We start from the raw sequence: 6,475 nt of genomic DNA on the forward strand, positions 1-6,475 counted from the left end.
AACCAAGAATTCTAATCTTCATAAGCCACTTAAATAGGACCCATTCAATTAGCACTCACAAGCATCCTAATCGAGAAGGATGCTACTCCAGCGTGCTGACCTGGAGCAGGGTCTCCCCTGCAAAGAGGTCGCTGTGGAAACATGATGTATCTTCTTTCCAGAATCTCTCTCTAGATCTGGGGCACATATCCCTGGGCCTAGGTTGGGTACAAAGACTGAAAATGTGACATGGCTTGACACTAGAGGACACTTAGACACACAAGACTCTTAGGAATCAAGGACACTTTCCCACATGAGAGACGTTCATTGGGAGATTACGAAGGGATGCTCTGAGTATGCAGTGAATTGAAATCAGGGAGAACAACAAAACAGCTTAAAAATATCTAACTTCCAATATCTAATTTATAGTTGAGGTTTCCCATACTGCATTATTCAATAATTATGTGCTTTCCTTATATATTTAAAATATTTCATTGTAATAAAGCTTTACATAAACGCTGAGGCAGTACCCATAATTTAATAATTTAAAATGTGGGGTTTTTCTTAACTTTGGTTTTTAAAGGATGCTATGTTTTTACAGTATGACAAACCATAACACTATTTCTGTGTCCATGCAGGAACTGGGCCAGTAACCTCACACTTTATTTTAATAGCCTACTATATAATAGTTGCTAAAGTCTATTACTGGATATGTTCTGATGTAAATTTTTTTTAGAAATGTGTTTTAAGAAAAAGATTGCTATTTGCTTCTTTGAGAGGGAACAGATGACTTTCCTATCATAGCAATACTTCTATACTAAAAGTGCCTGACATCTAGCTCCTCTCTTCCACTAGATCCTACTGGAAACAGGTTTCCCAAAGAATGTCTGTAAGTTCATGCTACCTCAACTCCCATAACAGGCAAACCCAAAGACTCTCCATGGCCTCCACACAATACAAATCCATTTCTTGACCAATGACAGGCCAACGCGGATATTTTGCAGGGCTCCATCCTCCTCCTCCGGGTCCTGGGTATCCCCTCTATCCTCACGGTAGACACAGAAAGTTCACCTGCAGGGAGATGCACCTGGATATGGCGCACACCTCAGCGACGTGGCCTCCCCTGACTTGGAAACCTGGTCTAACTGTACATCCAGGAGGGACAGAAAATGGGTTTTGGTGGACATTCGGAGGCTCTGTTTCAATGAGTGACAGGACTTCATGAATATTCACCAGTGATGCAGAAGGCAGGAGAGAAACAGCCTTGCTCCTGTCACTGCAGACTGCCCCAGCTGTCTGTCAGCGGAATTTCACTTCCATGGAAGGGTGAGAATCGTAATGGGTTGATGAATCACATGGACTTTTTAAAAATTGTGGTAAAATGTATATAACAGAAAATTTACTATTCTGACCCTTTTTAAGGATACAGTTCAGTGGCATCAAATACATTTAAATTGTTACACAACCATCACCACCATCCATCTCCAGAACTTTCCCATCATCCCAGACTGAAACTTTCTAACCATTAAACAATAACCACAGCCACTCCATCCCCCAACCCCCGGCCCTTCTATTCTGCTTTCTCTCTCTGCAAATGTTACTATTCTAGGTACCTCACATGAGTGAATCATGCAATACTTGCCTTTTTGTGTCTGACTTATTTCACTTAGCGTAATGTTTCACGGGTGCTTTTTAGTAACCCCTTGCTACATTATCCCTTCTACCCAGAGTCAGGCAAACTGTGAGGTTAAGGACTGTCAAGTCTGTCCAACACTTCTGACCCCATTGTCAGGAGTAAGAGTCTGCTGTGGACTGAATTGTGTCCTCCCAAAATTCATCTGGTAAAGCCCTAACTCCCATGTGCCTCTATTGGAGATAGGGCTTTTCAGGAGGTGAGTAGGTTAAATGAGGTCATAAGGGTGAGACCCTGATCCGAGAGAACTTATGTCCTTATAAAAGGTGGAGCTCTCTCTCCACCATGTGAGGACACAGATAGAAGATGGCTAACTACGCACCAGGAGGAGAGCTCTCACTGGGACAGAAATGTCCAGCACCTTGATCTTGGACTTCCCAGCCTCCAGAACAATGGAGAAAATAAACTTCTGTTGGTGAAGCCGCCTACTCTCTGGCATTTTGTTAAGGCAGACTGAGCAAATGAAGACAGTGTCCACTTGCAAATTAGAGGGAAGAGGTCACAAAAGACTACCCTCACTTCTAATACCAACTTCAAGTTCAGGGGTTTTCACAAAACTGCCCTTGGCTTCAGCAATTAGCTAGAAGGACTCACAAAACTTACTGAAAACTATTACAGTCACAGTTATGGTTTACTATATAAAAAGGAAATAAAGTAAAATCAGCCAAAGGAAAAGACATAGGGGCAGTGTCTGGGAGGATTCCAAAGACGAAGCTTCTCTTGTCCTCAGGACAAATCACTGCATCGAGGGGTGACAATCTGTGTGGAGAATACCAACTGGGGAAGCTCACCTGGGCTCCGATATCCAAGGACTTTATCGGGGCTTTATTATGAAGGCCTGCCTGACTGACATATTGATTTCCCAAGTGATTGAATTTAGCTCCAAGGTAGACTGATACCACGTGAGCCAAACCCCTAAATCATGTGGTTGGTCATTCTGTCATGGCCAACTTCTACCCTAAGACTTGTCGGTCTCTGTCCTGAACGAAGACACTCCTATCGGGTATGAGTTAAATTACCTCCCAGAAGCCAAGAGTAAAGTCCAAACCCCTCTTTGGCAATGGCCAAATTCTCTACTATGCACTCCCATTCAATGAATCAATATTGGACTCATTTCGGTGTGTATATTCACACACCACTTCCTGATGCAAAGACTCCAGTCCTATGCAGCCATATTCGTACAGCAGAGTTCCTCTCTTTTCTCTAAGGAATAAGAAAGAGTTTGGTGGAGCGTGAAGTGTGAGGACAGAGTCAAAGGTCCTGGGAGGAGGATACCTCAGTGCCTCAGGTGACGTAGAACCTGCAGCCCAAGTATTTCTTTCAAAATTCATCTTCAATCCACCATCAGTTTGAATAATTCATTCTACAGGTTATCGTTGAATTTAAATTACCTTTCAATGAAAGAAATGGATTCTACATTTAATGAACTTTGTAATTGGCAAATTAATTTAAAATGCCACACACCGTAACATGATCCTATTGCCTACCTCTGGAGTTTCACAGTTCTCAAAGCGCTCTACATTCAACTCAACAAGATGCTTCAATGTTGCACCAATGTTAATGTCTACAAAAGTTTCTGAATGAGTACTCTCAGTTTCTCCATGAAGCTCATTGCAGACCAGTGGCGAACATTATTAGCAGACTGCTAGGAATGCATGGCCCATGTTTTGAAGGGCACCATTCCAGACCAGTGCTTTGCAAAATTTTATGTGTGTAAGAATCACCTGAGAGTTCCTACTAAAATAAAGATTCTAATTAAGGAGATCTAAAGTAAAGCCTAAGGTTTCAACAAGTTTCCATATGACACTGCTATTAGTTACTGTTCTGTGGACTACACTTGAGAGGGCTCGATGCTAGACAATTGCTTTCTATTGTACTGCAAAAAATAGAAACAATCAAAAGGAAATTCCACTGGCTCTCACCACTAACTCTACCCACTGGCACTGTGCGCGTGCGTCTGCATTCTCTCCTCTATTGTGGGTAAATCACCTTCGTTCTTATTTAAACCAGCCCCTTCCCTTGTGAGCTGATCCAGCCCCTCTCTCCACCTCAAGAACATCACTCCGAGACTTTCTGTCATCCTTTTCCACGTCATCAGTTTCCCCTCACGCTAATGTACCACTCCCATCAGCACTAAAACATGCTGTAATATTTCCATCTTAGGAAAACAAACAACAAGGAGACCCTCTCTCTCACCCACGCCCTCTTCCAAGTACCTCCCCATTTCCCTGCCCAAGTCAACTTCTCTTTCCTCCTGGAAAGTCGTTGTTGGGTTTCTAGAATGCTACTCTCACTTGGTTTTCCTTCTTCTCAGAATCCTTTCCTGGCTCCTTTTCATCTCACTTTAGAAGTCTCCAGAGCTTAGATCTTGAGCTCTTCTCTTTTCTCTCTATGATATGCGTGAATATGCTGCTTACTACCAAATATATATCTTCGGACTAGACCTCTCCATTGAATTATGGCCCTGCTTATGCAGCACATGCACTTACATGTATAATAAGTAATCCAAAGATGGTATGTCTAAAGTCATCTTCTGATCCCCTCCCAAAGTCTTCTGGACCACTTCTCATCACTCCCATATAGTCCAAGTCATCATAAACCCTCACCTGGATTGCTGAAATAGCCCGCAAATGGTCTCCTTGCTTCTACCCTTGCCCCTGTTGAGTTTATGTTCAAAATGATAGTCAACGCGATCCTTTTAAAATTTTAGGTTTAACATGACATTCTACTCGGCTCTTCAATGGTGTCCCATCTGAGTTAATTAAGAATTGGATTCTCGTTTCTCAGAGGGTCTCTAAAAGGATTGTATATAATTGCTCACAGCATAATTCATACATAATTGCATCCATTATTAGCTTTTCTCCCTCCCCTGTCTCATTTTACCTCACTCTTTCATTTGCGTTTCCTGGGGTTATCTCTGAAATAAACTACCTGTATCCACTACTCACTCCCCCCTCACCAAAAATGGATTTCCAATCAGACTAATACAAATTAGAGATCTTATCCAGTATCAAGCTTTACTAATAATTTCAAAGACACAGTCAAAGCAGGAAGAGGTCTAGATTACCATGAGGCTCTCTAGCTTCTTCCTTCCCACACAGACACATGCTTTCTGGACCAGCATGATACATAAAGTCTCTAAGTCAAGTTTGTAGGTCACCTCAAAGACTAAGAAGTGATTAGGTAAATAAATTTCTCTATTTTAACCTCAGATCTTTATAGGACTTATGACATTTTTCAGAGAGCCATGCCTTATAAATCTATAGATTCTAGGTTTGTTTACCATAAGCAAACCCAAACCAGGGATTGAGAGCCTTTCATAAAGAAGGACTCTCCTCTTAACAAATACCATGAGTGTATTTACCAGGAGGTTCAGTCATCAGCATGTCTACCAGGATTTTAAACTGGTTATCCACCTTCTCTCTCTCTCTCTCCATGAAAGTATCCCTCCAAGTAATCAGGAGAATGGATCAAAAATTAAGTTACAGAACAGCTGCTTTAATTTCTTCCAACCACCACCCTTAGAGTAAAAGTCCAGCGGCCTCAGCTCTTGTGCGGTCATCCCTCGCCCCTTCTCTTTGCCTCTTTGTTCACTCCACTCCACCTATTCAGGCTCTTCGCTATTTCTCAGGGGTCAAACATATTGCCGCCTCTGGATTTTTCCATTTATTCTTCCCTTTGAATTCTTTCTCTGACCCCTCATTAAAAAACAATGCCCCAGGACTACGGCCATGCCACTCTGAACAAGCCCGATCCTGTCTGATCTCAGAAACTAAGCAGGATTGGGCCTGGTTAGTACTTGGATGGGAGGCCACCTAGGAAGACCAGGTGCTGTAGGCATAAAAAATAAAAAATAAGGGATTGTAAGCTGACAGGGTCCTTGCAATCTGTGAGGTCAACCAAGAGTTGCCTCGCAAAAAAACAAAAACAAAAACAAAACAAAAAAACAATGCCCCGTTCTTTTTGCATTTTTCTCCATAGCATTTACCATCATCTGATAATATTATGTATTATATTTTAATTGCTTAATTTTAAAATGATCTATGTTCCTCTCTAGAATGTGAGGTCCATGAAAGCAGTAATTTTTAATGATCTATTTATCCTGTACACCAAGAGCTTAGAAGAGTCCTAAGGGTGGAGAACCACAGTGTTTGCTTTGAGTACAGAAGGCCACCATGAACATGCCCATGTGTCTTCTTTCTGACTTATCTAAGTGGTTGTGAACCAGCAATGTGTCCTCTCTTTCCTGTATGTAAGTATGCTTACCCAACAAAAGATACTTGATATGACAATTCCAAGACAGCCAATAGTGTAGATGGTAGGACACCAGTGGTCATCCTTGGGTTTTTCTAAATATTCTAACTAACTTTATAGCTAGGGGCACAGAATATTGTTCCCATATTATCTTTCATATTATCTTTCTGGAACCTGAAAGGAACAGTTAAGTTGAAACTAAAGGAATAAAAACAGCTACAGTTGTACTTATATTGGGTATTCCTCCTGCACGCCAACTGCAGAAGCTAAGGTGCATATCACCTCCCAGAAGGAACACAGATCTCCCTATACCCCCATCCCCTTATGAGGAGAATATTCAGGAGCCGAGAAGTGGGGTGTCATTGGTGTGCCCTCTTCCAAAACTAACACTTCCAAGTCCCTTTGTCATTCTTACTTCCTTTCCTCAAATTCAAGCCTCTATTTGAAGAATAATTTCTTTACCTTTAAAGATGAATTTCAGGGTATGTTTTGAGAAGAAAAACTTCATTCATTTAGCCTATATGATGAATAGAGTTTTAAACCAATATT

General features: G+C 41.5%; 1 pseudogene; it reads left to right on the forward strand.

Annotated features, from left to right (window-relative positions):
- The first annotated feature begins 5,393 nt into the window (after positions 1-5,393).
- On the forward strand, positions 5,394-5,512 carry LOC111731540 (annotated as a pseudogene).
- Positions 5,513-6,475: the final 963 nt, after the last annotated feature.

Source organism: Pteropus vampyrus, unplaced genomic scaffold (genome assembly GCF_000151845.1).
Source record: "Pteropus vampyrus isolate Shadow unplaced genomic scaffold, Pvam_2.0 Scaffold383, whole genome shotgun sequence".
Lineage (NCBI taxonomy): Eukaryota > Metazoa > Chordata > Mammalia > Chiroptera > Pteropodidae > Pteropus > Pteropus vampyrus.